We start from the raw sequence: 24,768 nt of genomic DNA, 5'->3' as shown, positions 1-24,768 counted from the left end.
GTATACTCCCTGTCAGTGTTCAGTACTACCCTCTAGTCATCTAATATATATGTCTTCACTTTCCCACAGCTCTTCCCTCTCCCTCATTCCTCAAACCAATCAATCACCAGGTTGACTTAATTTTACTCAATAAATATTATTGGATCCAAATCTGTCCAGTCTTCTCCAGACCCACTTATACTTCTCCAATTCAGTCAGTCACTCATTCAACGAAACTCTTTTGAAAGGCTCACTGCAAGCCAAGCATTGTGCTGTAAGCATTAGGGAAACATTGCTGATCAAACCAAACATTATTTGAGCCTTCATAGAGACTCTGTCACCTTTTCTGAATTATTGCAGTAGCCTCGTAATTTGTCTCTTTTTCTCCAGACATGTCAGCTTTCAAATCTTTTCTTTTTTAATACTGAGGCCAGATCACTGTTTTCCTAACATGAAATTTCAGCTATGATACTCCTCATACTAAACCTTTCAGTTGCTCCCTAATGCTCTTAAGAAAAATTCTAGGCTAGGCTCCTTAATCTAACCTACAACACCCAGAATGATTTGGCCCCAGCTCGTATTTCTGGACCTATGTCATTAACACTCCTTCCAGTTTCCCTATTAACTTGGACAATATAGTCCAGCCATACTTTCAATTTCTGTAAGTCACAATGCTATTTCTAACGTAGACTCACTACTTTTTCTTCATGAAATATCCACCCTCCTTCTTGATCTAGCTGCTCACTTCTTCTAGGAAGCAATCCATTAGTCACCCACTCACTGTATTTGTGTTTTTTCCCCTTCCTCAGTGCTCTCCATGGCATGCCATTCACATTTACCATTTTTCTTATACTAACATTATCAAATCATACTCATACAAAACCCTTGTATATGCCAGCCATTGTGCATATCACTGTAAATAGAATATCTGCCTTCAGGGAAATAGGTCTTAACCAACGGTGTGCAGATTTACCTGCGACAATTTTAAAAGTTTAGGTGCCTATATGAATGCCTAACCCCAGATATATAAAATCAGAATTTGTGAGGCAGAAACCAGTTATAGGTTTTTAAAAATTCTCAACATATTTTGATATTCATTCCTGGTTAAGGAACACTGTGTGCGCGCACACACACACACACAAGAAAAGTGTACTTGATCAGTGATTTTCTTAGTGTGATCCCTGAACCAGAAGCATCAGCATCACTTGGACACTTGATAAAAGCACCAATTCTTGGACCACACCTAAGATATACTGAATCAGAAACTACTGGGTAGTGGGGCTCAGCAATTTGCATTTTCCCAAGCCCTTTAGGTGTTTTTGATACAAACTAATATTTGAGGACCACTGCCTTAGGTTAATCTTATGATAAGGATGTATTCCTCACCCTACATTATTCATGCAGAGCATAATTTGGTATTTGATTATAGAAGCCTTCCCCTGTGAGACCAGGCCATGGTCTCAGAATCCATCTCAATAGAGAGATACAAAAAGTTCTGGTAATCAGTCACAGTTATACCTTGAGTTGAAATATCTCTGTGATTCTTACTATAATTTCCTATAGGATTCATACTACTTCTCAGTGCATAGGAAATTGTTTAGGACATAGGCCTGTGCAATGGAGGAGAGAGGGGTGGGCAGGAAGATATGAACTTTAAGATACCCTTGAGAAAAGAAAGAAGAAAAGAAACGGTATGGAGGAAAGATTCTCTAAATGTAGGGAAAAGTGTTGGAGGCGACAGTTGAGGGGAAACCAGGTAAAGGGGAATTTTAACAGGGCAAAATAGAATGGACTGGAGACCAGAATGGGGAGAGTTTTAGATACTCTAATTTTTAAATACAATATTAATTTATATTCACAAACTGTATTGAGCCCTGTAACTGAGGGCTTAGAGCTTGGTTTTGATATTGTATAATGGCAGAAATTTTCCTAACTGCTCTTTATTGAATGGGAAAGAGGAGGCAAATAAATACTTTCAAAGTAGTTAAATTTAAGGCACTATTTCCAAATAGGCTAAATTTAAGAAATTAAAGACAATTTTGAGAATTTTTGAGTTTTTAAAATGTCACTGTAATGAGTTTAATACAGTTCATTCTAAGGCCTTTCAGCCCCACTTATTTTATTGCCATTAGAAAGTCTTTTTCTTTGATAAATGGTATTACCTATGAGCTACTAAATGCTTCCCTTTTTTTGAGAGGAACAGAACATTTTATGGGAACAGGGCAATTTTTATGTATCCAAAACATTATACGTTTGAAACCTCAATAGGTTCAAAGAAGTTTACAAACAGGAGTAACCAGAGAGCTTTAAATGTATTTATAATAGCCCCATTTAATAAATATCTCTTGTATTGTCCATTATTTTACAAATATCTTGAAAGCTTGAATGGTCTCATTTGAATGCATGTTTCCAAGCTAGAATTTGTGTAACCTTGCTGTCACCAACAGGTTTCTGTGTGAATTAAATGTTTTCATCTCAGTATGTTTTCATTTTATCTAACAGTTAAAAATCAAGGAATAAGCTATACTGTTATTTTTCTTAAACTTGAGATGCTCTGTAGATCGCAATTAAGCATTAACATATTGCATCTGGAAAAGTGATTATTATTTTTTGATTTGCTTGAAGAGGATACCGCGGACATACATCAGCCAAAGTGCCATTGTATATTTTTCTCTAGCAGCAGATTTATTTGTCCATTAAATGTAGAAAGATCATCAATATCCACTACATGGCTTCAATTAACTGAACATTTTGTCAACCACCACTATTCCCCAGCTGCCAGATAAACCATATGAAATAATAGAGAACCTGTCCTGTTTTCTCATCTTCCTTCTCAATTAAACAAAAGAAAATGGAATGACAGGAGGACATTAAATCTAAGCCTGCCTTTTCGTTGGCATCTGCTCTTCTACAGACAATTTATAAAAAGTTATATAATGGAAGAACCAGTATAAAGGTAAGAACACAAAGGTATTAAAAATATTTCATTCCCCCACCTCATTTCATTCTCAGTGACCTTGGTTCTTGTGCTTCCCATAAAGTCTCATCATCACCAAGGCATAAAAGAGAAGGATTCAGCAAGAAAGCAATACCCAAGAAAACTACTAGTCAACCACAAAATAACACAAATATTTTGTTAATGTAATTCCGTATTACAACAGAACCCCTTGTTATTCTTTCATTTTTTAAAAATTCAGGCAGTTTTATTACTGTCAATTGAGTATGATTTCTCAAGGTTTCATTAAACCTAAAATACCCAGATGGAAACAGAGTGTATTTAATTGAGATTCATCTTTTTTTAATAAAGAATGTGTAAGCGGGCTTCCCTGGTGGCGCAGTGGTTGAGAGTCCGCCTGCCAATGCAGGGAACACGGGTTCGTGCCCCGGTCCGGGAGGATCCCACATGCCGTGGAGCGGCTGGGCCTGTGAGCCATGGCCGCTAAGCCTGTGCGTCTGGAGCCTGTGCTCCGCAACGGGAGAGGCCACAGCAGTGAGAGGCCCGCGTACCACAAAAAAAAAAAGAATGCATAAGAATTTAGGATCACATACATGACAGCATGAAGGTAAGAACACATATTATGTTCATTATATTATATTCAAGTTGTAGGCCATATGTACAGATGGATTTTGATTATCTAAAAGAACTCTATTTTTCGTGCTCATATTCATGTATTCAACCGCCTACAAAATGTTTGGTAAAGTGCTGGACAACTGGGATACAGATCTCCACTCTAACGCAAATGTCTAGTTGAATGTGTGTGAAGACAAAGCAAATATTTATAATATAGTGTGACAAGTCCAATAATAGATGTGTGTGTTTGTGTTTGTGTGTGTGTGTGTGTGTGAGAGAGAGAGAGAGAGAGAGAGAGAGAGAAACAGAGGGAGAGTGATTATGAATTTGGGAATAAAAAGGAAGAGAATCTAGGCATCAGGGACTGGTAATGGAAGACTTCCTAGAGAAAAAGCTAATTTGAGTTGAGTTTCCCAGAATTTGGTTAGGACACTCCAGGATGAAAGAGCATTTTGGATTAAGACATGAGGATATTTCCTTGTTTATAATTTTTGCCTTAATTGAGCATCTACAAGTGAAGCCTTTATGCTATGTGCTTTAAGGAGGACACTTCCTTTACTTCTCCCAACCAACTGTGAGACATTTACTATTATCATCTTTATATAAAAAAAGTAAACAATTTGTCCAAAGTCAACCACACTGGATTTTATATCAGACAGTCTGATTCCAGAGCTCATATGGTACAGCTGCCAAGACAGCATGGGACTCCTAGGAACATACTAGAATCTGGTATCTGATAGTGGAGGGAGCTACAAGAGATACCACAAAATCAGAAACGCAAGTGTGAAAGAGATGGTCTTTTATGTGAAAATACATGTTTGGACTTTATCCTATTGACTATGTGGTACAATTGCAGGATTTACGGAAAGGATAGAATTATGTATTACTTTTATGATAGCTAGTTATTTATTAGTTTTATAGTATTCAGTACGGACAACAGGGGAAGTAATGATTAAAGTTAAGAAGTAAGAAACTATGGCAACATTTCAAGCAGGAGATGATAACTTGAACGGAGAGGGAGTTGAAGAAAAGTGGAAAAATTCAGGAGACACTGAAAAGGAAGAAGCCGCAGGGCTTTTTTTGATGGATTAGATGTGCGGAGAAGGGGAGAAAAAGGCGAAATCTGTAGTGACTCTTACCTTTCTAGCTTGAGTAATAAAATTTCGATCGTACTGACTTCTGCTGATAGAAAATCTAGAAAGAAGACACATTTAGGGATAACATGAGGAAAATGATGGATCCTCTTTGGGGAACAATGTGGGTGGTATACGTATAGAGAATATCATGGCAATTGACTAGAAGGATCTTAGATGCAGAGAGAGGTTGGAGCCAAATATGCATGCGTGTATAACAAATTCACAGGCTACGGAAGTTGTGGCAATTGGCAAGATCAATCAAGGGAGTAGGTAGAAATGGAACATAAAGTGGCCCAGACATCAAGAAAAATAGGATCCCATGAGAGAGGCTGCGAAGAGACACCAGTGAAGAGAGACATAAGCAGAAAAATATGTGGAAGAGGTAATTCTGGAGTATAGGCAATATTATCAGAGACACTGAAGAGAGTGTAAGTTAGATGTATCTACCAAATGTGGCCCTAGAAGGAGAAAATTTGGTCGAGTTGTATGGAGAAGTTAGAGTACAGTTAGAGGGGAAAGATATTTGAGTGCCTAGAAAATAGAAGGGATGAAGTGATACGCCATGAGGTCCAGGTGGGCTAGGGAAGAAATTTAATTTAAAAAAGAAAAAAAAATTAAAAACAACAAAGAAAGCTAGGTGGGGCCTAAGAACTGGAGGTTGTGATGAATTTAAAGAGTTGAAGTATTATCATCAAGGTTCTGAGGAAACTGTAAGACTGACAGGTTATGGTGAAAAAAAGGTGCCACTAACCTTTAAGATTCCAGAGATGAGACATTTCTAAGCAATTATACTATCTAGGCATTTGGCCTAGAGAGAATGGAAATGAAGGTCACTGGAAAAGAAATGGTGAGAAATTTGGGTAGGTGGCCGTATAAATGTTTGAAGTACCTGAGGTAGCTGACAGCAGTTGGAATAGAAGGGGAGACTGAGGAAGGAGCCAATTCACAAAATACATAAGGTTTGGGGAGCAGAGGGAAGTAAGAGACCAGCCAGGTGGCACGTGCCTCACCTGAGAATGGCTTTCTCAGAAGGGTGAATAAATACTAGTTCGGCTGTGGAAATGGGGAATTAAAGAAGGTCAACATCGCCTACCAGCTCGAAGATATGCAGAATGTGAAAAATCAAGGTGTCTTCACTACAAAGAGCAGCAGAGTAGAAATTAATTTCCTCCTATAAGCCCCTGGTGAGCCACAAACTCATCTCATAGCAACCTGGACTTCCTCCTACATAACATTTACTGTACTTATGACAACAATAGCATATTTATCTTTATCATATTTCACTTAAATCAGAGTGCAGGATTTTATCTATCACCCCATTCATTGTTATGTTCAACCCTGCACCTTCCACAGAATGTAACTCAGAGCTATGGACATAATATCCTTCTAACAAGTACTGTGTGAAAGAAGGAATGGACATGTACTGATCAGAAATGCACCCATGTCTTTCCAAATGGCTCACATAACAACAACAACAAAATGGGTATGTCTCCTCTATAAGATATTAACACATTTGCACTGTTACTTGTGTCATCAGTAAACAAGCTAGCTAGGGCTTTGTTTATTCCAGCCTAGACAATGATCCAACTCAACTACGTATTTTGACCAAATTAATTGGTTATATGGCCACAACTCTACTTCAGTTTATGTTGTGCATAAAGAGGCACAGAGATGAAGAAATCAAACCAATTGATTTTTAAAATCTAGACACCAAAACCACATTTATAAAAAGAAAAAAAAATTGGGGGTAATATCACCAAAGAAGCATTATGCATTCTGGTTTTAACTTCAGCCTCCCAATTCAGTTTCCTTTACTCTGTCTCACTTTTATATTTCTTGATGATACTTCCACTTGCAGTTTCAGAATCTGAAATGACAACACCAGGGACAGCAACTAAATTTTGAACACTCAGAGTGACTGCTGTAGTGAGCAAGGCTACAGGTTCAGTCACTGTTTCAGTTAAAGGATCAATATTTGTATCTTGCCCAAAGTCTGCAGTCTTTCCTTGACAATAACTTTCACCACTCCCTTGAGGAATAACCTGTAAATGTCTGCAATTTTCTATCTAAAGTCCTCCTTTCTCTCTCACTATCCATTGTCTTGGCAAAATACTTTTCTTTCTCACACTTCAGAGACCTCCCTTGTTACTCCCTTATCCAATTTGGCATTAGCACTACTATTGGATAGGATATCTGCAATTGGTAGAAGCTGATCTCAAAGAGGTCAGAGGGTCAAATTGGTATTTAGGTTTTTAAAAATTTATTTCCTATAAATAGAATTAAAACTGTCCGATATAGAACCAGTTGCCAAGTGCAGAATGCCAATATCGGATAATATTTGATTAGTATTCTTTACTAGCATCAGTTTTATGAAGCCAAATCTAGTAGTTGAAATAGTCGATCTTTCTTATCAATTAGCAGATCACATAAGTAAAAGATAGGATTTAATTCCTTTGATAAACTGGAGCTCATAAAAAGGGCTGACACCTGCTTTAAAGTTTATAAAGGCTTTTAAAAATATTATATAAAGATAAATGTCATGGGCCTGTTTTTATCAGGGACCCTATAATATTTTCATGATGTATATGGTCAGACTTCCATAACCACAGATGCAGAACCCACGAATACCAAGGACTGACGTAACTACACCATTTTACGGAAGGGATTTGAGCATCTGCCGATTTTGGTATCTGTGGGGCTCCTGGAACCAACCACCCCTGATACCCAGGGATGACTGTACATTTAGTTTGATCTCTTATTTGAAATACTGAGGGCTTGCAAGGAAGTGGAATCATCAGCAGAAGACAGCACGTGGTAGCAGAAAACAAATGGGATTAGGAGATTATATTCTTAGATTCTAGCCCTACTCTTTTTCTGCCTGTTTGACCTTACACAAGCTATTTCCCATATTTATTTCTTCATTTTTAAAAAGAGATATAAGTCATATCCTTCTAAGTGTACGTCCCATTCTGTAACTCAAATGAAATTATGCAAAATATTACTATAGTGTTAGCTAGATCGCATAGCTAATGTTTCTCTAATTACCTAGCAAGATCTGTCTTTCAAATATTTTACCCCAAATGTTTTTCCAAGATGTATCAAATTCTAATCATTTTAAAGAATAATCTATGGAAAGATGCTGAGAAACACATTTAAGCCTTGCTATATATTGCATTACTTGTCTTTTCATAGAAACCTTGTCAAAATGCAAGATGCTAAAACTCTTATTACGTAACAGATTTTTTCTCAAATAACATCATCAAGTATAAGCCAAACAATGAAAGTTTCTACCAATACATTCAGTGTTCAACCTGAAGGTAGACATCTCCCAAGTGTTCTGTCAAGGTCAAAATCAGGAAACTGTTTTAGCTATCATGAATGCTGTCACTGTATTTTCAGGCATGTATCACACTATGAAATTAGCTATTTAAAAGAAAATCTATGTCAGTCTCCATATTCATATTATTATTAATTAAGTGACACTGAATGAACCCACATACAGTTATTTCATGTAACACACACCTTGGGGAAGAAAATACACGCTTGCATTATTTGAATTTTTAACTCCACTATTTGGCAATATGCTCAAAAATTTATCTTTAGGATGGTGAGGGAGAAACAAATGCATGAATGAGTGAGTGAGCAAGTGAGTGATTGAGGAGATAAAAGACTGTCAGCCAGGATTATGTTAAGTGTGTCTCATGCATTATTTCATTTGATCTTCACAAAACTCAATAAGGTACCTATTATTATTATCACTCCCAGTAAAAGCAGACTTAGAAATAAGTAACTTGCTCAAGGTCACAGAAGAAGCCCAATTCCAGAGGCCATATACATGACAGCTAAGCTGCCACGTCCACATTATCAGATATTTGCGGGCATTCAGTTACATAGCATATGTTAGTACAGTGTGTGTCACATGACTAGACCATGGTATGAAACACAATAGGTAGCAGTGAAGAGTGTAGGGTTCACACCTACCTCTGCTACTTACTAGCTGTGAGACCATGGTCAAATCACTTAACATCTTTGTGTCCTGGTATGCATTTATGATAATAAAAGTACCAATTTCATATTGTTGTTGTAAGGATTAAATAGATCAGTACATGTAAAGCCCTTAGAACAATGCCTAACCCATAGGAGAAACTGCTATTACTATTATCATTGCAAATGTAAGCTAATACCATTTCCACATTTAAAAATAACGTATTTTGTACAGCACTCCAGAAATGACAAAGAATCTACTCAGAAAATCTTTGCTTCTCACATTACTAAAATCATTATTCCTATTCTGCCAATGAGGAATCTAAGAGTCAGAAACATAAAGTAATTTTTCAAAGTCACATGGGTAGGCAGTGCCTCAAACTCAAGCCCTCATACCTGAAGTCATTTAATACATTACATGTCCTTATTGCTTTGGCTAGGAATCTAAACTAGGTCACTATCTTGGAAGGTGAGAATTTTACCACAAATCCTTACCTCTAAAGTCTTTTGGAAGGAAATATGGGTACCAGCTTGATATGAGCAAATAAATAAATAAGCAAACCAATCAGTCAATCTAAAGAGTTAGATTCAGAATTCCACTTCTCTTCTAGAAATCAAAGAGCAATTAGGAGAGTGGAGTAAGCGTAGGTTAAACTATGGACCTCCGGACAAATCCAGCCAGCCAACTAGTTTTATATAGCCTGTGAGCTGCGAATCATTCTTACATTTTAAATGGCTGGGAGAAAAAAAGTAAAAGAAGACTATCTTGTGCCACGTAAAAATTATAAAAAATTCAAAATTCATTACCCATAAATAAACTTATTGGAAGACAGCCACGTCTGTTAGTCTACATAGTGTCTGTGGCTGTTTTGTGCTACAATGACAGAGCTGGATCTGAGACAGAAACTGTGTGGCCCACAAAGTCTAAAACATTTACTATCTGGCTCTTTACAGGAAGAGTTGACTGCTATCCTTCCCTCTGCATCCTAGTGTTGGTGGTACTAGACTGTTGAGAAGAAACTATTTGTATGAAAATGATGCTGAAACAAATGTCCTCTGACCTCCCCCCAACCATACACCCAGCAAATGCCCTACAATAATGGTTGTCAACGCTATGCTGTGTCTCCGAATAATAGTACCTGGAGTTATTGGAATACAATGTTGACATATTCACCTTTTGATTACAGATCTTTACACTCTACCTGTTATTAAGAAGTTCTCATGTAAAAGGCTGCCAAAAACCAATCCAGTCTCCTTTCACAGAGAATATAGAGTAGAGATGATGAATTGGGTTCAAATCTAAGGTCTGTATAGTTGAGCTGAAAAGTGAAGGTCCCCAGGCTGCCAAGCTCCTATAGTGCATACTGAGTATGGTATCTCAAGATAGAGGAAAAGACTGGTGTGTCGTAGATAAAAGATAGCATACTAACCCTAGACTCAAGTTGTAGAACTCAGCTGACTTTCTGCTTGGAGGTTAAGACGCAGAATGATGACCACTTGTTCAGAGCCCTGGGAATGATAAATGATTAGATTTGGTACCAGTTCAGACAACAGTGTTCTCTGGTTTAGCATTTCTAATGACCTTTTGAAACCATAAGCTCAACATTATTTCTTAATGAATTTCCTTTGTCCTATTTCAGGAGCCCTACTCCTTGGTTACACTTGGGTGACTCATAATTAGTTCTGCAATACTAACATAGATTACAATTTGAAAAAAGAAAGAGTGAAAACAAACATGCTTTCAATCACAGCAGAGGGGAAAAAAAGGAAATGTAACAAAATGTGTTGGTATTGTAAATTACCTGGTTTTATTACTTGTTCTCTTATTTATTTATTTATTTAAATTAAGATTCTAGGTCCTTTAATCCACGCTTATTCTTTCAATGACATTCTATTCTCTAAGTTTTGAAACTGATTTTTAAAAATATTCTTTAATGTTTACAGAAGTTTGCTTAGATAAGCCACGCTGGCCATTAAACTTGATTTTCAAGTAAACAGCATAGTGATTGCTGCATGGCACGTCTAAGAGTCAAAGAACTGAGTATCATGGAGCATTCATGGTAGATCTGAATTAGGTTAAGATCACAGGATTTGGGGACTGACAAACCTCAGCTGGAAGCCTGTCCAGCTACTCAATAACTTGTAATCTCAAGTAATTACTGCAACTCTCTAAGCCTTGGTGTCCAAGAATCTGTCCTCATATCTGTGATCAGAATGAAATCTAGTAATTCATGTAAAGTGTCCAGCACAGAAGTGCTCATATTATTACTCTATTATAATGCAGTCTGACAATCCTGTACCCCATTGACCCAATGCCCAGTGCCAAATGTATGTGTGTTCCATAGTGTTTGAGAGTTTTTTGGCTGTAAGTCTCTACCTAAACTCACCATGTGCATTCAAAGATGATCTTGCTTCATACAGCTTAAAGTATCAAAATTCTGATATTGTTCTTCAACTATTAAGTGTCTCTCCTTAGTCCAACACTGTCTCCTGGAGCTACACAAAATCAATCTGTTCTATGATCATCCACATAAGTTTCCTCAAACTAATTAACCCAAATTCCGTCAACCATTTCTCATATCTTATCAGTGGTTCCCAACCCTGGCTGCATATAAAAGTCATCTGAGAACTTTTTTAAAAATTCTGATGCAGAGGAAACTCACCAGAAAAGTTCAATTGGAATCTCTGGGGGTTGGGCCCAGGAATTGGTATTTTTAGAAGCTCCATGGGTAATTCTGAATGCACAGCCAGGGTTGAGAACCACTGTAGGTAAATACTTTCAATTTTTTTTCATTATGTTGATTACTTTATTCCTAAAGAACTGCCTGAATTATTGCGCTCAGATAAACATTGTACTTTTTTTTCTTTTTAATGTCGGTTCATTGGTTTGTTTATTTATTTATTTTTGCTGTGTTGGGTCTTCGTTTCTGTGCGAGGGCTTTCTCCAGTTGCGGCGAGCGGGGGTCACTCTTCATCGTGGTGCGCGGGCCTCTCACTGTTGCGGCCTCTCTTGTTGCGGAGCACAGGCTCCAGACACGCAGGCTCAGTAGTTGTGTCTCACGGGCCTAGTTGCTCCGCGGCATGTGGGATCCTCCCAGACCAGGGCTCGAACCCGTGTCCCCTGCATCGGCAGGCGGACTCTCAACCACTGCGCCACCAGGGAAGCCCAACATTGTCCTCTTGAATGTAACCTGAGCAGGATCACCATCTCCTCCCCTTTCCTTAATGAAAGAAAATTGTCTGCCTTATTCAAGCCAACATAGTTCAGTGCTCCTCAAACATTACTACACATAAGAATAACTTGGGGGGGCTTCCCTGGTGGCACAGTGGTTGGGAGTCCGCCTGCCGATGCTAGGGGACACGGGTTCGTGCCCCGGTCTGGGAGGGTCCCACGTGCCGTGGAGCGGCTGGGCCCGTGAGCCATGGCCGCTGAGCCTGCGCGTCCGGAGCCTGTGCTCCGTGACGGGAGAGGCCACGGCGGTGGGGGGCCCGCGTACTGCAAAAAAAAAAAAAAAAAAAAAAAAGAATAACTTGGGGATTTTGTTCAATTGTAGATCATGACTCAGAATAACTGGATGGAACTAAAGATTTGCACTTCCAGGAAGACCCCAGGTAATGCTGATGTTGCCGGTTCATGAACCATACTTTAAGTAGTAGAGGTCCACCTGCTGATAAAATCACATTAAAGTGATATGCCAGTACTGAGAGACAGAGAGACAGAGAGAGAGCATGAGCAAACACTGTCTTGGTCACATCATTAGTCATTCCATTGAATCTTTTATAATCTGTATGTATTTGGTGAGTTTGTAAGTTGGTTGGCAAGCCATCTATCTCAAATATTGGCTATTTCCTCAGATGTTCTGCTTGGTGCCTGGTTTGGAAACCAACATCCATTTGTCTTTGTGGAAGCTAGGATGGTGAATTTAGTTAGCAGAAGGGATTCACAGAAATATGAGTATTGTACTTTCAAGTTGCTAAGAAAGAAAAGTTGCTAAAACAGTTATATAATTTGAACAAGTAAACACCCTCTCTGAGTACAAGGATCATGCCCTTCTCTAATAATGTCTCTTGAGACATTTATCTTCAACATGATGGACATAAAGAAGATGCTAAATGAATACTGACTTATTAACTAACTGATGAGACACACTCACTGGACAATAAAACATGCTTTTTATGTCCATAGAATAACTAAAGAGGGAGAAACTATGCCAAAAATGATGAACTGCATGGCATAAACAGTGAATATAATTTGACTAATAAATGGGAAAATTGAAAGGGGCTGAAACAAGGCACTGAAGGAGCAATAATCTGTAGAAAGGTAGAGAAAGAGGGCAGAGAAAAGACATTTCAACGTTTACTATGGATAGTTTTACATCCAGAGTCAACATCATGCTTGATTTGGGATATCTAATGAGATTGCAGACCTAAATGGTGTACTTGTAGGACCTTCTGTCACATAATGTCAGGGTTAATATATTGAGCCAAGGAACATGTGAGTTATATTACAACTGCAAGGTAATAAAAATTAAAACCCCTTCATGTGGAAATAGACATAATCGTGCTACATTTCCCTGTAGAAGAGCGTACAGTCGCAATTTTTCTTCATATAATAGTACATTAGTTTTAATTCTTATTAATAAGATACAAGAGTCATTAACACTATTAAAAATCTAATTATGTTAGCAATTTTCCTTCATGTCATATTTGAGCAGTTAAGTATTGGTATTTGTTTTTCCTAATGGGATTCAAAAGTCTAATTAATAGGCTTTCTTTTGTGGTTAAGTGGAATGAATCCCTATGAGAAGCAAGCCATGTTAGTATCTACAGGCAGCTTATTTCTCATATATTACACTACCAAGCCATCTGTCCCTCTGTGGTATAAATAACTAGATACGAATTATGAGATTATTCTATGAAATTGAACAATGCTTTTCACGACATGTGATGTTACAGCTACTATGTTCTAAGAACTTTGATATACTAGTTACTAGACAAAAAGCGTAGAAAAGGAGTATGCAGTAGATTATTACTTAAGGATATTGTGGAAACTGAAGATAGCATATTGAATGGCTAAGATGCTTTTTCTGCTTGAGCTGGTATTATTTTGGGAAAGTGCACATCCAGGTAACTAATAAAGAGCCAAGAGTTGGTTTTCTTAACTCCAGTCTTGTTTAATTAACCTAAGGTTAATGTCTTAATGCCTCTTTATTCCTTGGTAGTATGCTAGTGTGTGTGTGTGTGTGTGTGTGTGTGTGTGTGTGTGTGTATTCTCACACACACATATATATTTGTATATATACACAATATCATATAGGTAATATACATAAAGTATACACTGCATATATGTGTAATATAATGTAATATATATTATAGTCTACAATATAATGTGATATATATGTATAGATAAATAGATACTAACATAATACCAAAGGATAAAGAATATTTATATAGACATCTGTTTCCTCGTAGTTATTATTAAAAATGTCCCTATGATATGCTCATAATTTATAACTAATCATGTAGTCACAGGAGTTAAGCTATCATGACTTCTTTTTTTTCCCTTTCAGATTGTTAACTACAATTTTTTAAAGTAAGACTTTCGTTTTTAGAGTTTTAGGTTCACAGCAGGATTGTTGAGAGGGTACAGAGATTTTCCATGTACTCCCTGCCCCACACATGCACAGCCTCCCCTCTTAACAACATCCCCACCAAAGTTATACATGTTATAATTTATGAACCTACATTGATACATCATAATCATCCAAGACCACAGTTCACATTATGGCTCACTCTTAGTGTTCTATATTCTATGGGTTTGGACAACAATGACATGTATCCATCATTATGGTATCATACAGAGTATCTTCACTGCCCTAAAAGTCATCTGTGCTCCACCTAATTCATCCGTCCTCACCTTCCAACGACTGGCAACTACTGATCTTTTCACTGTTTCCATATGTTTGCCTTTTTCAGAATGTTATATAATTGGAATCATACAGTATGTAGATTTTTCAGATTGGCTTCTTTTACTTTTTAACATGCACTTAAAGTTCCCCCATACCTTTTAAGGCTTGGTAGCTCATTTCTTTTTAGCGCCGAATAACATTCCATTGTCTGGATATACTACAGTTTATTTACTCATTCACGTATTGAAAGACATCTTGCTTACTTCCAAGCTTTGGAAACTATGAATAAACCTGGTGTCAACATCTGTGTGCCGGCTTTTGTGTGGACATAAGTTTTCAGCTCTCTGGGAAAAATACCAAGAGGCACGACTGCTGGATTGTGTGGCAAAGAGTCCGTCTAAATTTTGTGAAGAACTACCAAACTGTCTTCCAAAGTGGCTGTACCATTTTTCATTTCCACCAGCAACTTATGAGAGTGTCTGTTGCTCCACATCCTAGCCAGCATTTGGTGTTGTCAGTCTTCTGGATTTTGGTCATTCTAAGAGATCTGTAGTAGTCTCTCCTTGTTTTAATTCACATGCCCTGGTGAAACATGATGTGGAACATCTTTTCATATGCTTATTTTCCATCAGCACATCCTCTTTGATGAGTTGTCTGTTAAGTTCTTTGGCCTATTTTAAATCAGGTTGTTTTCTTACTGTTGAGGTTCAAGAGTTATTCATATATCTTAGGTAACAAACCTTTCTCAAATGTGTCTTCTGAAAATATTTTCTCACAGTCTGTGGCTTGTCTTCTTATCTTGACAGTGTCTTTCACACAGAAGAAGCTTTTAATTTTAATGAAGTCTAGCTCATCACTTATTTCTTTCATGGATCATGTCTTTGTGTTTTTTCTTAAAAGGCATTACCAAACTCAAGGTCATCTAGGTTTTCTCCTCTGTTATGTTCTATGGGTTTTATAGTTTTGCATTTATGTCAGTGATCCATTTTGAGTTAATTTTTGTGGAAGGTGTAATGTGTAATGTCTGTGTCTAGATTCATTTTATTCCACACGGATGTCCAGTTGTTCCAGCACCATTTGTTGAAAAGACTATCTTTGCTCTATTGTATTGCCTTTGCTCCTGTGTCAAAGATCAGTTGACTATATCTGTATGGTTTTATTTCTGGGTTCTACATTCTGTTCCATTGATCTATTTGTCTATTCTTTCACCAGTACCACACTGATTTGCTTACTATACTTTCATATTAGTCCTGAAGTCAAGTAGTGTCAGTCCCCCAACTTTGTTCTCTCCTTCAATATTATGATGGCTATTCAGGGTCATTTGCTTCTCCATTAAACTTCAGAATCAGTTTGTCCATATTCACAAAATAACTTGCTGGGATTGCATTGAATCTATGTATCCTTTATTTTTCATTCTTTAATGAGACAGTGTTCCTCTATCCTAACTATGTGTGTGCTAATTTTACTAGTCCTACTGAACTAAATTTAAGATTATGTGTAATTTGCTAACCTATTTTTAAAAATAAATGATTTAAAATAGACAAATTGCATTCAACCCAATGGATCTTTTTCGAGATAGGAAGGAAGAATGTGGCTTACATCTATTTTACATCTCAATCTGCTGTATAACGCTTACTTTTAAAAGCATTTCTCACCTTTACAGAAGTTTTTAAATTAAGGTTAAGTGAAGGATAAAATAATAGATTGAAGACACACCATCATCTCTGTTCCCTCCCCAAAACTCAGTACAATGACAACAAATGGATTTTAATGCCTAATACCATAAAGATAATGGGAAAGGAGAAAGCAGTCCCAACAATTTGGGCACTAGAAGACAGGTAGATGAGTGGTAAGTAACACAAAATTAACAGATTATTAAGCTATCATGGAAGAAACCAAAGAAGCCACTTATCCTTCACCACTGTAAAGGTTCAGGAATTGATTGTACTACAAACTCCTGGAGGTGGGGATGAAAGTGATTCCAAAGTCAGAAAGCTGCTTATGAAGCAGTTAACTGCCAGACCTCTCCTACTCCAGTAGGAGACTAGAGGGTTACTCTCTTCAGAGAGTTAAAACGACACTAAATACTGGAGGGGTGGAGTATCATACTGAGAAAAGGGGTAGGAGGAGACCTGAAGTAAATGTTTATACACAGAATGTTAGATCTCCTAGCTTTTTTCTCACACACAACTTCCAGAATACTTCCGTTCTAGGGAGGAGTTAGAAGAGACCGCCCTGGGCAATTTAATGAATAAAGGGAAAATATGACAATACTGACATTTTGTGTTCACCACTATAACTGCCCAACCATATGACCTTAATAAGACCTCATTTGACAAATCATATTCAAATGTTCAGAGTCTCAAATCAGCTTCTCTGTTTCCCACTATTAAAATCAGCACAGTCAAGGATCAGCAGATATGAGGAGATTTCTGTGGTGAAATACAGAGAACAAAACAAGCAAGCACACAGTATGAAGGAAATGGAAACATGCCAAGAAATTTTAAAAATTAAAACAGTCGTGTTTTCACAAAGGTAAGTAAATATATTTGTTAAATGTAACAATATCAGAGGGATGCTCATAAAATAAGGAAGAGCTCTTAGAAATTACTATGATAGCAGAAATATCAGACTCAGTGGAAGTATAAATAGCAGAACAAAGAGATAAAGAGATGGAAAAATAGTATAGAAAAGAGAAGAAAGTTAGAAAACTAGGGCAAGAGGCCCAATTTCTCTATACTTGGACTTCTGATCTCTGCAAAGAGAGAACAGAGAAAGGAGGGGAGGAAAATAAAAATAAGAAAATTTCCCAGAACAAAAGGACTTGAGATTGTAAAGGTCCACTGAATAACCAGCATAATAAATAATAATATCCTGGCACCAACAATAGACACGCTAAAATATCATAACGAAATTTTAAAACACCAGGAACTGAGAGAAAATGCTCCAAACCTCCTTATGGAGAGACTAAACAGATTTCTGATAAAAGGAAGAATCAGAATGTCATCTGAGTTTTCAACAGCCATTTAGATAACAAAACCAGAATGCCTTCAAAATTCTAAAAGAAAAAGATATCCTAACCACAATTCTGGACCTGGCTCAATTAAAATTAAGTGTAAAGGCAGAAGAATGATTTCTAAAGGTACGCTATATCTTAAAAAAGAAGAAAAAGTAAAAGTACTCCCCATGAGATCATTCTCTGAAACTTACTAGAAAATGGGTGTCTCCAAGAAGGAATAATTCAAGAAAGAGGAAAGCAAGGAATCTAGGAAACAGAAGGTCCAACTCGAAAAGAGAAAAAGGGAATCAGTCCCCAGGATATCATGAATGAAAACACCCACAGCTGAGTAGATGCCTAGAGAACAACCAATCCAGGTGGGTACATGTGAAGCCTCTAGGGGAAGTTGCTTTTACAGTGAGACAGGTAGATTATCTGATGCCTTCTTCCCTACTAGGAGAAAACTTAAACAACCGAGGAAAGAATATGCAGTTGAATTTGTGATATGTTCACATAGAGCTAAGCAAATAACAGCAAACAATTAATTACAGGGAAACAAAAATATACCAGAAAGGGAAATTAATCATAAGACCTAACTCAGCTGAGAATAGTATTTGCACAGTCAAATAATGTAAATGCTTAATACTGATTTGAAGAAAATCATGACGTAACTGTATATGGGAAGCCAAAAGGACTGGGAATCGGGGCGGCGGTGGCGGCGGTGGCGGCGGTGGCGGCGGTGGTGGCGGTGGTGGTGGTGGTGGTGGTGGTGGCGGTGGGTGTGTGTGTGTGTGTGTGTGTGTGTGTGTGTGTGTGTGTGTAGACCTGTGGGCAGAGTAGGCTAGAGAACAGGGAAAAACAGAAGGTGAAATGCTGATCTTCATTAGGGGAAAGTGGACAGATAATGTTTAAAACTAAAAAATGAAAACATAGCAGTATACATAAATTACTTAGAAATATGGAGGTAATAACCAAAAGACTGAACTAAATGGGTTGAAAATAGTTACCTGAAGAGTAGGAAATAATTGAGGGGGTGGAGTGAAAGGACAGTTATTTGTCATAAAGTAGCTTGTGGAACAATTATATGCATATACTTGATAACGTTATATGTATATTTAAATATCCTAAGTATATTCATATCCCTTGATAAAAACAGAAACTAATTTTTAATATCTAAAATTTTAATATCTAAAAATCAATAATAAAATTAGTTTCCTAAAGCCTGAAATGTGGTATGACTTCAGTAAATACTTTGATTTAAATAGCCTGGACAAAGCATCATTTAACTGAAGATACTGCATTAGAGCATCATATACCACACAAGGATGACACAATAATTTCTAAACTTAATGTCATCTTTGATCAAAGACAGTTGTTCAGAATGATGTGTCAAACAGGATTTTGAAACTGGATGTAGGATCAGTGGAAAAGAGTCCTATGATGAATTATGTCTGCCACGAGTAGAAGAGTGGAGAATGGCAGCATATAGATGAAGCACTTTCCAACCTTGGTTAATAGGGTGACAGTAAGGTCTAAGGGGTTTCTCCGGTTTTCATCATGTGGTTTTATCTCGATCAGCAGTTTTACACATGGAATGATCATATAATTTATCAAACAAGTGGAGATATTTTTGAAAGTAAAAATGAGGCAGGAGGGGTGGCTATTAATAATTATGCTGGGACAACACGTAGGAATGAGGACTGTTCTGCGAAAACCAGGACAGTCTCCATTTCTATCTGTTGCTCCAGCATATTTATTTATGGCCACCCTAAGTATCATCTATAATACTGAAGAGAAAATGGATCAGTTTGGTGCTAAAGTTATAGTTTAGGATTATTCTTAAATTGATGCTGAGGAGGTATTTGTAGGATATGAGAAAGCTAACAGCCCTAGCAATGGCATAATACAAAAGCTTGCAGGGCATGGATATACAACGGTGGCATTAAAGGCCACGTCTCTCTAAAATATATATATATTATATAAATTATATATATATAATTTTTTCAGTTTATTCATAATCATAAAACTAATAAGACCTCAAAAAGAAAATATTAAAATTTAACTTTGCAGTTTACTATCTAGCAAGACAAATGAAAATATTATAAAGGCTATGACGTATTATTATTTCCGTCTTGAAGCAGAGAAAAAGCTCTGAGACAGAAAAATGTGACTTTCTTTTGATCTGTTTCATTTTAGCTATTTTATCACTTGTTTTAACTATTATCTTCAGTTAAGTTAATGGTTTCTCTATATTACAGTTTGTTGACTAATTAATTTTGGAATTTATGCTTATTGCTCCCTTTCTTTTGCTTTCTCTATCTCATCTATTTCCTAAGTTCTTAAGTTAGATTTTTTATTTATCTTAATTATTTCTTGTGTTAGTATGTGCTTAGTGCTGTGACTTTTCATCTGAGCATGGCTTTGGCTATTTTTTGTATAAGAAGTTGGGAACTGTACGTCTTTATTTCAATAAATTACAACTAGAAATGAGAGTGAAAATATTTCTGTTTTAAGTCCTAGGAAGAGAAAAATACCTTCCTTTTGAGGAGATTAGCAAGGAGAATTAGCATGAGACTATGGAATATGTGTTTATCTCATCTTTTGCCCTATGAGTGGTACTATTCAGATTAGAGCACAGTTTATACATGTGAGGAAACCTCTCAGAAACATTTGCCTTTTCTCTGATTTTAGGATCCAAGATAGTATCTCAACAGCATATGAGAAAAAGATCACAAAATGTTTTTTCTTAGAAACAAAGTACTTATAAAGTTCGTCCTGGCCTTTTATGTAACTTTGCTATATTAATTTAAAGTAAACAATTAGCCCATTGAAATAAAAATTTCCAAAAACTTTCATATAATGCTAACATAAATTTCACTTCTGCAAATATTCCCAAATATTTCACTTCAAGATGTAATTTTAATCTTTCAACAAAATGATTAGAAATAATTCAAAATAGGCTTAAATTTAACTATTTGTTAATAAAGCATCCAGTGACATTTTTATAACACAATATTTTGATATATAAATTATAATTTTAAAAGATAAAAATAAATTTATATAATAATTCTATATTTATCATTTAAACAACTGCAATTTTTACATGACTTCTATTTTAATCATAAGCTTCTAAAAATACACAGAAAACAAGTTATTTCAGCTGACATGAGAGATTAAGAAGTAGACCTAATATTATAGCTACCAGTCATATAACAATAACTAGTTTTAAGCCCGTAATAATTACCTGATTTATTCTTCATCACACACTTCTGAGATACATATCATTTTTATTTCCACTTTATAAAGAAGAAACTGAGACTCATACAGATTATATAACTTGGTCACAATCACAGAGATAATAAGTAGCAGAGCCAGGATTCAAACTCTTGGAGAATGACTTCCAGTTCATTCTCTTAATCTCTTGTCTAAAACTTAGTCAGTGAACCAGCAGAAAACTGTAGAAAGCGTATGCACCTGGACAAGTGTTCCGCTCTGTTGGGCATGCTCAGCACTCAGCACCATGCTCTGCACTTAGTAACCCATGAATTGACGCCTATTAAGTCAATAAACCAAGCACAAGGCCTGGAGTTTGAGGAAGAATCACACTTTACAGGAAAGACAACCTAAGGTCCTCCCAATTTATCCAATAATACTCCCAACAATAAAGAAGAGACCAGGTACATGCTCCTTGGATAAAAATCATCACCAATGAGAATCCTATAATTTTCATGATTTGGGATACAAATTTTTAAAATGGTAAATTTCACATTAAAGCAAGAGTTCTCTTTACAAATACAGGACAACAACCAACCTTCACTTCTGTACCAAATCTCAGTTATTTGGTATCAGGATAAATTAGTTCTCAACTAGTGGCTGTTTTGCCTCTCCCCAACCAGAGGACCATTTGGCAATCTCTGGGGACATTTTTGCTTGTCACAACTTGGTCTGGGGTGAAAGTGCTGCTGGCGTCTAGGGGGCAGAGGACAGGGATGCTGCTAAACATTCTGTTAACACAGGGCAGCCCCTCAACAAAGAATTATCCAGCCCAAACTGTCCGTAGTGCTGAGGTTGACAAATCATCAACTACATATGTGTGATTTTTAATTTTGATGAAACTCTGATTTTTATTAATATAAAAGACGAAAATAATAACTGACTTGTGAAGTTAAGCAATACCCTCCTCTTCTCCATCCCTGGCTCAGGCTTTAAGTCACTAACAAGAAGAAAAAAAGGGAAATAAAGAAATGAATTCCTCTACAGTGCTATTCTAGAACTCAGAGAACTTGAACCGATGAAAACTACTAAGACTGTTCACTGTTTGTCTTGACTATGACTCCCAACTCTCCTTCATTCTCTTCAGTCTCTCTGAGGATTTCTGAAGGAAAACACATACTCTGAGATCTGCCTTGTATGTTTTGCTTTTCCCTGTACCGTGCGACTCCTAGCATTCCTTCCTCTCTATCACAAACCATCTGGCTGTGTTTGCTTACTGCCAACACCTAAAGTCCCAACCAACACCCGTTGTACAGAGGAGGAAGGGGAGAAAGAGGGAAGAAGGGAGAGGGGGTGGAGGGGAAGACTCAAAAGGAGATACACTTCCCACATCTTTGGAGGTGCTCATTTTTGTTGTCTGGAGGGCTATTTATGCTCCCAGTAGGTACTGGGAGCATAATCACTGCAGAATAAGTAATATATTAGGGCTGGCTGTGAGCTGTGGGAACAGAAGTACAGTATTAATGTTACTCAGCTATTTTCTTAAATTATTTAAATGAAAAGGTCTGGACTATCCCACTCTCATTCACCACAGCTCTTGAGATTCTCCTTCGGTTCTGGATCTTTATCTCTGCACTGTCTTCCACCAAAATACATCTGCTAGGCATTTTATTCTTTCAGTTACCTGTTCACATATATTTGAAACATTGAGAAGAATTTGCTGGCTTCCAACTTTGGCAAACTAGATTATTTGGATCAACCAGTCCTCTAGAAACAAGAGCTAAAAATGTTTACTTTGGTACTGAGCAAAGCAGTAGAAAAGGAAAAAAAGGGGGGGTGGTTAGGGGAGAAGTCTCTTAAAACTGTGGGCACAGACAGGACCTCATGGGACATTGTAGCCAAGATTATACATAGCTTGAGACAGCCAAGGAACCACCACCACCACGGTTGTGGCCAGAGCAGTGCAAAGCCATTCTGGAGATATGCAGACACAGCATTAGCTTTGAGGAAATACCACAAATAATTTCCAAGGGCAATGACCATCAAGCAGTGTAAGATAATTAGATTTGAAGAAACAAGGCAACATGAATGAAAACCAGCAGAAACAACAGATAGCATAAAAGACACAATTTAGACAATGAAATTATCAGATATAGATTTGAACACCAAGCCTACTACATTTAAAGAAACAATCAAATATTAGCAATTATAGTAAATTTGAATGGATAAATGCTCAGTTAAAAGATAACTACAAAATTTTAAAAATCCAAATTATATCTTTTTATTAAAACCTAATAAGTAAAATGACAGAAAAAAGGTACATCTTTTAAATAATAATCAAAAGAAACCTGGGGTGACTATACTAACAATGAACAAATATACATTTAAAAAATATATCATCAGAGACAAAGAATTTCACCACATAATGATAAAAGTTTCAATTCACCAGGAAGATTTAAAATTTAGATTGACATGCCTCTGACAGCAAAATCTGGAGAATTTATAAAGCAAAAATTGGCAGACCTACAAATAAACAAATTTACAGTCACATTAAGAGATTTTAATATTCCTCTCTCAGTAACTGATAAAAGCAGCAGCAAAAGCTATGAGCAGAGATAGAGAAGATTTGATTACTATTCACACTCTTGATTTACACATAAATATACTGCTCCCAACAGCTGTAATTTTTAAGCACACATGTGATATTTTTGTAAACCTATTATGTTGAAATAAAAGAACAAATCTCAAAAATTTGCAAAGGATTGAAATTCCACAAGCATAATCTCTAACCATCATAATTTCCTAACACAATGAAATGGTTAGAAATTAATTCAAAGGTAACTAGAAATTTCTCATATGTTTGAAATTAAGAAGTGAACTACATAATCCACAAATCAAAGGAAAAATATAACAGAGACTTAGAAAATATTTTGGATTTGAGGATAACAAAAACACTACATATCAATACATATGGCATGTAGTTAAAACTGTACTTTGAGAAAACGTATAGGCTTAAATACATATAATCGAAAAAAAGAAAGGCTGAACACTAAGTAATCAAACATTATCTCAGAAAGAAAGAAAAGAATGGCATAAGAAATCCAATGAAAGAAGAAGGAAGGAAATTTTTAAAACATCAGAAGTTAATGAAGTAGAATACAAAACGTAAAGTGGAAGGAATCTATAAAGCCCAAACTGACAATCATGTGGCAAAACTGAATAGATAAATTCAAAATGAGGAGTAGAGTTGATCAAACTTTTTTCTTTACAGATAAATTAATTTCAACAGTAACTGCCTCATAATCCAAAAGAATAAAACTCTTGATATTCATGCTGCCGGTACCTTAAAATCATGAATGATCTGCCTTCTCCTAACTCTGTTAAATTGTAGAAATAAAACAATAAAGACTGTCCTATGAAATTGAAAATATAAACGAATATCAAATAGGTCAGCTAATAATATCATTTTTAAAGTATTAAAGAGTTCTCAAGGCTTGGAAAGGTTGAATTTAACTAGATTGAAGATGGCAATATACTTTAAGAAAGACTTTGGAGCAGGAGAGAGCTTGATCAGTTATGGAAGCCTTAGAGAAGATTTATCTGAAAACCAACAACATTCAGAGTACACGTGAAAACCCGTCTGGGGATGAGGATATCCTGCCGGCACAGTGATTCTGCCTGCCCTGGAAAGTATACCATATGGTGGCCATGCCATCAAACGTTCACCTTTTCTGACTACTTCCTTTTTTTCTGATTCTAAGCTTGTCAAGAAGTTTTTTAAGAATTTGCTTCCCTTTGCAGTTTGCCTACTGCATGGATTCTTGACTTCAAGATTCAAAGAAAGTTATGGCCCTCTCCACAAGGGAAAAAAAATGGTTTGCAAATATACATGCAATTTTTCATGCAATTTTGGGAGATGATTGTGGAGACCATCCTGATACTCCAAGGCCTAAAGGGGAGAATGTGCTAAGTCAGAAC

This window comes from Lagenorhynchus albirostris, chromosome 3, assembly GCF_949774975.1.
Source record: "Lagenorhynchus albirostris chromosome 3, mLagAlb1.1, whole genome shotgun sequence".
NCBI lineage: Eukaryota > Metazoa > Chordata > Mammalia > Artiodactyla > Delphinidae > Lagenorhynchus > Lagenorhynchus albirostris.
The sequence above is the reverse complement of the archived record's forward strand: the minus strand, read 5'-3'. Positions refer to the sequence as shown.